Here is a 7,901-nt window from a genome sequence, read left to right as displayed (position 1 = left end):
TTTCTATCTGGAGCATTTTCCACATCAAGCTGTGCTTTCTAGACCTGTTTCTTGTGTCTTTGTTGCACTGATGCAAAAAGGAATTAAACTTTGGAGCAGTTCCCTTGAGGTTGCCATCATGCCTAGACTTTCTGGTTATACCATCTCACTCATGTGTGACAAGCCTTGCGTCTTCAGGCCTGTACAGTGCCAGACATGCAGGAAAGCACAGTCTGTTCCCTCCTTGCTGCCTGACTGGGTCTGCAGCTGCAAAGCTCAGAGGTGGATGGGGTACTTTCCTCTTAAAAATGAACAGTGTTACTTTCCACCACAGAACTGTGATGTGCCTGTAATGATGGCTTCACCCCCTGCTGTCACTAAACAAAGAGCTGTTTTCAGACCACAAAGAAAAGATGGTCAGTTGTACCTGTTGAATATTCCAATTCCTTTATGTTAAGATACAGCCTTAGCATCCAGACTTGCAAAAAGCCTACTTTTGTTCTGAACTTAGGGTGGCTGTGGCATGCAGAAAGATGCTCTCATGGCTAAAGTTAAGCCTGTCCATCCATGTGTACCATGTTAGTACCAACATTTTACAGTTTGTGAGGGGTGTCTGTTTGTAACCGTTGATTAATATGAAAGAAATTAGAGTATTTCTGAATTTGTTGCTAATTTTTCAAGTTTTGGCCAAGAAATTGTTTGCTAAGAAGACCTAGAGAGTGATTAGCTTCTTTTCCTGTAAAATAAGCTTTTTGTCTTCCAGTTAACAAATTGCTTATTTTGAAATAAATTACAAAAAAACTCCTAGTACAGCAAGATTGGATAGAGACTGGAAGTGACACAACAGTATTAAAAATTGAAAACACTGTTGTTGGTGCTTGCCAAATGCCTTGGCCTTTTAATCAAGTCACTGTGTGGGGAGAGAAAGGCTATTTACTTATTCATCAAAAAATATTGCATTCTACCAGCAGTTCCTAGGTTTTGTAAACTGTCTCTGAAAACCTTGGTGAACTCACACATCATATTCAATGGTCTGGAAGTGCTGCTGCACTGTAGCAGATCTCCCTCTGAGGTAACAAGGCCAGCTGAGGTGAAAGAAAGCATTATCATTCCCTTTGGCTGCAGGAGCATCTGTGTCATTTCAGCTGTGGTGTGACCCTTGTCTGCTGAGATAGGAGTAGACTTTATTAATTTCCACTTGTCCCCCTGACATCAGCCAGAGCTGCAAAGGGTAATTACTCAAAGATAGGGTCAGCATCTTCTGATGTCAGCAGTTAGCATCAAGTTTATGACCCAAACTTGATATCTCTGTTTCTTGGATAAAAGGAAGTAAAATGGCAGGTGGCGTCTCTTTAAAACAAAATATTCTGGCAGTCTTTTTGTTGTAAGCAGTTACTGGCTGTGTCTCTTAGGGAAAAAACTAAAAAGTGATCTTGATTTCTCAAAAGAACTGGACTGGCAGCTACAGCTTTTTCAAGTTAAAGTGGTCATTGACCTCATTATTTCTGCAAGGCCTAATCAGCAAAATAAGGAAAGAATGAGACCACCAGTTTCTATAAGAAAGACATGAGTATTTCAGGACACTTCTGTGCTGCACCCAGCAAGGTCATCTGTGGTTGCTGCTCAGCCCTGCCCAAGCTAAGCCCTGTGGGGAAGCTCCCTCTCACCTGTCCTGCTTGTGTGTGTCCACTGTGAAGCTGAGCAAGGCAATGGCAACTTTTCAGGCTCAATGTTTGGTACCAAACAGGAATGAGGACACACCATGCACAATAAAATACCATCCATAAATAGAGGTTGTGGCTGTTAGGAAGACAAGGTATGGGTGGAGCAGGAAACGGGAAACAACACACAGCAGAAAGAAAATAACCATCTCCTGAGAGGAAAAAAAAAAAAAAAAAAAAAAAAAAAAAAAAAAAAAAAAGAAAAGAAAAGAAATAAGAAAAGAAAAGAAAAGAAGGTATGTCTGTTACTTTCTTTTCTATAACTAGATGGGCATGACCCTGGGCCAGACTGCTGTACAGCTGCTGAGTACTTGAAGGCCCCTTTCTGCAGGGATAGTACTTTACAACTCTGTACCCTCAGTACAGGATGGGTGACATCCCAGAACATCAGTGACTCTCCCCAGAAGGAAGTAGTAATGGAGAGAGAGCCTTTGGGCTGTAGTGAGTGTGCCACACACTTTATCATCTTCCCTGAGTCCCACAGAGCTCCTCCAATGGCTGATTATTTCCAGATCTCTGTTCCCCCATTAAACAAGTGCTCTAACATATTTGTACTTCTGATACCAGCTAAAAAACATCACTGGGAGGAGAGAGAGAGAGGTACTTTGTGTATGCAAACAAGGGACTTTGTGTATGTTTTTACAAGGCAATACAGAACCTGTCAAGGAACTATACAAGATTCAAGATGTGCATGAGCCTCGGGGTTTGCCAGGCTTTTACACTTTCTCATGAGTGAATCATGAGTCAATCACAGCAAGCTTGTGATTTATAGTCTGTGGCTGCTGTGTTGTCCAGAGCACTCTCATGGTCCAGCAGTTTTATCTGCTGCCACTCCAGGAATTTTGGCCCGTGGAGATCTGAAAAGGCTTGAAAAGGCAGCAGAAATATGAATTACTGGAGAACCCCAGTGTTCACACAGAAAATCAGTGCAAGTCAGCTCTTCTGCACAACCTGCTCTCTGTGTGCTGTTGTGTACATTCTGCACAACCACACTCCAGCCTACAGTCCCTCCTTTCTCTACATGTCCTGGGGCTGCCTCTGCATCACTTATTCTGTGCAAAGCTCTTCCCCACAGCATCTGCCACAGGGGCTTTCACACCTCTGCATTTTTCCCTCTGCAGCAGCTGCTCTGTTTGCCCTTCTCCCTTTGCACCAGCTACTCCATACCTCCATATATCCCAGACAGCAGCCTCACACTCTTTAAAGTTTGTTTTGACTGCTTGTTTTGTGTTTTAGGCTTTGTCCTTTTAGCAGAATTAAGGAAGAAGGAGGAATTTTTATTTCTTTCTTCCCAAGCTCTGGAGTCTGGAGTGCTGTGCTGAGCATTTCAAGTCCATAGCAAATTATTTAGCCACTGGGTTGATGAGAAGTTTATGTAACCACAAGACACTGCAGGATATAGGCGATGCTGCCTCTGTTTAGGCACCACCAGGCAGGACCTGGTGTTAGTAGACATGCAAGGCTGAGGGTGTACCCCAGGGAGGGTGTGTATGGGCAGTATGGGTGTGCTTTCTGTGCCCACATACAGGACTGAAGTCTGAGGATTGCTTTGAAGTAGGAAGAAAATTTTAAAAAGGAAGGAAAAGGGTGTATACCATATTTCTTATTAATTTTATTCCCTTTATTTACTTGGCTAGCTGTAATCTTCATTTAATTGGATGTGCCCAGAGGAAACCTCCAAGTCTCTGTTTATTCTGATCCTTATTCCAACAGTAGCAGGTTATTTTTGCAACTGTTCTGTAAATAGTAGATTTGGTCTCTTAGCCAGGCTTTCTCTATCCTAGTGTCAGCAGAACAGCTCCCTTTGCTATAGAAGAACTTTGCAGGTGATGCCATGGGCTGTAAAATGAGGCAGAAAGAAGAACCTCTGTCACTTAAGGTGCAGTTGCTTAGGAGACCTTGTTGGCTGGTCCAATTCTCCATCTTCTGTCAATCATTAGAAAAAATGTTATAATGCATTTTTGTACTCAAAAATGCAGGTTATATTTACTAGCAGTGAACTAATGCTCAGGGAGAGCAGAACACTGATACAGGAGAGGAATTCAATCTGCAACAATTAAAAAAAAAAAGAGAAAAGAAAATATATATTTGGGTTTTTTCCTCTTTTGATTTTTATCCTCTGGAGAGAAAGGTCAGACAGTGCTGCCCCATCCTCCCTTCCTCTTCCCCTCCCTTTCTCTCTCCCCTAGAGACTGTGAGAATATGTCAATATTAAACAGCATTTTCCCTATAAAGATCTCTTGAGAATAACAGAAGCAACTTCTTGCTCTTTCTTTGTTCAACAAACACCAGCCAGGCCTTCACAAACAGCCAACTGAAGCACAGTCAGGAAAAAACAAGTTCTTAAAGACAGCAGTCGCCAAGGAAAATAATCGGGCAGCGTGAGGGTTTTGGTGACGCAGCTGCACAGCTGCTGAGTTCAATGACTCTCAATTGCCTCCATCTGAAGTTGTGCTCCACTCTTCAAATGATTTTTACCTCCATTACTATAAATAGAAGGCAGCATGATTTGCTGCTTGCAGCCCGTGAAGCATCTTGGGGAAAAAACAAAACTACAACCAAACCCTAACAACTTAACCAACACCCAGCAAGAAAATAAAAAGCCTTCAAGTGTCTTCTCAGTAAGATCCTAAATGTCAAACAGAGATCGTGAGTTTTAGAGTACAGTGCTAATGCTTTTAATGATGATTTTCTGACATCTTTGTGTGTCAAGACGATGTGCAGCACTACAAGAGTAGTGCCAGCTGCTCTGTTCTCCTTCTGTAGGAAGAAGTCCCCCTCAGGGCTGGTGTCAAAAAGACTGCTGGTCATTTCATCTGAGCTACTTGTCCATATGCCCCTTAGCATCAAGGGAAATAAACAGTAGCTTTCCTCTTCTCAGAAAGCAGAGGTTCAAAACAAGCCCAAAAGGTTGTATCCTAAAAATATTTACCATAAAGCCTCCTTCCTCTGAAGAGGCCTCGGATAACCCAAACTGATGTACATGACTGCACTGTACAAATCCCAAGTTAGATGAGATGACTTTCAATGGATATAAATAACCTTATAATCATAAGATGGATCCAGAATAATGAGGGTTTCACCTGTGATTACTAGTTTAAATTCAATCCTAATTTTGAATGAGCGAAAAAAATTCTCAACTTTTTTCCTTGCCCAGCAGAAGTAAGCCCCAAAATTCTGTGACAAGGGGAGAAATGCACTTTCTGATTGTAGTAATATGGGATAATTCATGGTATTGTGTAGGTTTATCTACAAGAGCAATGGGGTAGGTTTTTCTATTAAAGGCAGGAAAATGTTGGTTCCTGACTTGTTCGGGTTTTAAGCTCACTCCCCCATGACATGCCCACCACAGCCACCTACCTAAAGTTATCTGATGTGTGTTTGAAATGCATGAATTGCACTTGCCTTTCTAGTTGTTTTACCACCAAAGCTGTTTCTTTCCTGTCTATAAATCCAGGTGCAAGGAACATAGGAAAATACACCTCAACAAGCAGAAATGCTCCCAAAACCCTTTTCTGTGTACATAAAATTATCTGAGCTTGGAAGTCCAACATGTTGGTAGTCCTTGTGGTTGAACACCAGTGCTCTGTTTGCCCCTGCATGTCACCCACTGCCAGGTGTACATCCTGCTGGAAAATGAGCTATTGCTCACATTAAGGACATAAAGCTGCCAGCTGTGCTTCTGCAGAAAGACTTCAACATCTGAAATACCTTACTCCTCTGGGGTTAAATATTGCCATTCTGGCCCATAAATCTTACAGTGAAATTCCCGTTTAAAGAAAAGCAGAGAAACCTTTGCAGCAGGTTAAGGGAGCTCTGATGTTTTGAAAAACTCTTTGCAGTTTCTCAGTGGTTTGGGATGTCAGATGTTATATGAAGAGGAAAGTCAGTGGGCGAAATCTGAGAAAGTGATGAGAGGGGCAGTGATGAATATATACCATTGTTTTGCATGGGTTTTCCCCCAAAAATGTCTGTACACATGGTCTCTGGTTTTGTTTGTTTTATTTTTGAAGTAAATTTTCTGAGTGCTTCTGATATTTTTTTAAAGGAGAAGTTATGAGCTCTTGCTGATCAATGTCTTTAATCTTATCAGTATAAGGCTAAGCAACCAAAACCAGGAACTAAACATAATGTGGAGGAGCTGCAATGTTTTGGTTTTTTTTTGGGGGGGGGAGGGGTTAGTTTTTCTGTTTTGAGGGATTTTTGTGTGTTCTGTTGTTTGTCTTTTGCTTCACATCTTTAGCATCAGCTGCAGAAAAATACACGAGTAAATTCTGGCAAATTCTGGCAGCCTCTGAAGTCAGCCTGGCAAACTTCTCTGTATCACCACTACCAAGCAAGCTTTACTACAGCTTATTTATGCCATTTAAACAAGTTAATATTTGTGTTGAAAATAAAAATACTAATCTTTACACATTCTGAACTGGTTGGCACTAGAACTTTTCCTTTAATTAGAACAATATTTGAACAACTTTTGGAACTACTTTGCTTTAAAACATGGTAGGTAATTAAATACAATCAGTATTTTCTTAAGAGAGATGAGCATTGTCTAAGGTAACTTTTTAAATTGGCAGTGTATTCATAACCAAACATTTATTTTACACATTACTGAGGAAATTTCACCCAGCAGAGTAAGTTGCTAATGCTGACAACCCTAGTGGTATGGAATCAGATTCTGGGATGAAAAACTAAGACATAAAGGCCCTGTAAAAGATACCTTAAAGTTCCTTTGTTAGCTAACAAAGGCCTGCCATGAAATTTGGGTAGGTTTCTGTAATTCTGCTGACTGCTGCAGGCCAGGCATACCTTTGCCTCTTTATGTAACTGTGAGAGTTTGCAGCAATTGCTATTAATTACAGAAGTTGGGCAAAAGTTTTATCCCCCCTGCTTGCTGATACCCACCTCCATCTGTTTGAGAACATAACTCTGCAGGTGATAAATAAACATAAAATATAGTTTTCTTTTCTCCTGGAAACTGATTCCTGTTTACATTTACTTCTAATATGCAAAAAAATTGCTACAGTTATCATCTTGTTTAGGTCCATGAGATTTGGGGGGTAAATGCAAAAAGATGCTTAAGCTTAATGTGGTCAGTGAGTAGAAAGTTATGCAGTTAAAAAAATCACAGATTTTGAACAGCTCTTGGCATATTTTCATTTTGTATGTGCAGTGTGGGCTTACAGTGATAGATGTACCCTCTGTGAAATCAAGCCTCTGTGGTCTTTTTTATTTTTAGAGAAAAACAAGAAAAGGGATGTCAAAGAGTGAAAAATGAGCTCCCCACCATCCTGCTTTTATTATTAGCATGGAGGAAAATGAAGGAGAAGAGAAAAGCAGTGGTGGCCTGAAGCTCAGCTTGCTCTTGCTGTGGTTCAGGGTGGCTGGATGATACAGAGGTTTATTTTACTGTGTCTTTACACAGTCCCATTCCCATGGGATTTGAGGTCCAGATTCTCCAGAAGATGTAGGTGGTATTTCATGAATACCTTATAGATTACATGATTCGCTGTGTGTGGTACTTTATTTCCTACAGACTGGCCATAAGACAAAATTTATATGTGGGTGGCAGTATCTAACACCACAGCACTGGTTTGTGTTCTGATTTAGGGGAGAAAGCATCAGAATGTAAACATCTTTACTGGAGGAAAACCTTCCCTCAGGCTCATCTCAACACTTCTAATTACAGAGGCACATTTTGAGGTTCATTTATCTCCCTACAAACACATCAACAGCTCAGACAGAAAGAAAATAAAATAAATTACATCACAGAAGAAGGAAATTTTTCAAATTTTTAATGGCAGCTGTATATAACTAATTTTAAAAATGTGGGTTTTGCTCCATATTAAGCACCTTTAGCTAAAATCACATCATTTTGAGGAACTACTTCATGTTCAACATTTAAATTTATACAAAATAGGAAAGATCTGCATGACATTAAGGCTAAATTCTTAGTGATACGTAGCAGCAGCTCATTCTCGCTGGTGATTCCCCACCTATCATTGTGCCAACTTTAACAAATAGAAAGTTATATTGGTAATAATGTATTACACAGGATAGATTTGGTTTAGAGTGAAATTTTCCCCTAAAAACAGAAAAGAAAAACCAAGCCACTGTAGGTCATTTAACTTTCTTTCATGTGTGTGCAGAGATTAGGAGAATTAGAGAAGGGGGTGTTAGTGGCATAGGAGGTGTTCTGGGTTA

This window comes from Anomalospiza imberbis, chromosome 4, assembly GCF_031753505.1.
Source record: "Anomalospiza imberbis isolate Cuckoo-Finch-1a 21T00152 chromosome 4, ASM3175350v1, whole genome shotgun sequence".
Lineage (NCBI taxonomy): Eukaryota > Metazoa > Chordata > Aves > Passeriformes > Viduidae > Anomalospiza > Anomalospiza imberbis.
The sequence above is the reverse complement of the archived record's forward strand: the minus strand, read 5'-3'. Positions refer to the sequence as shown.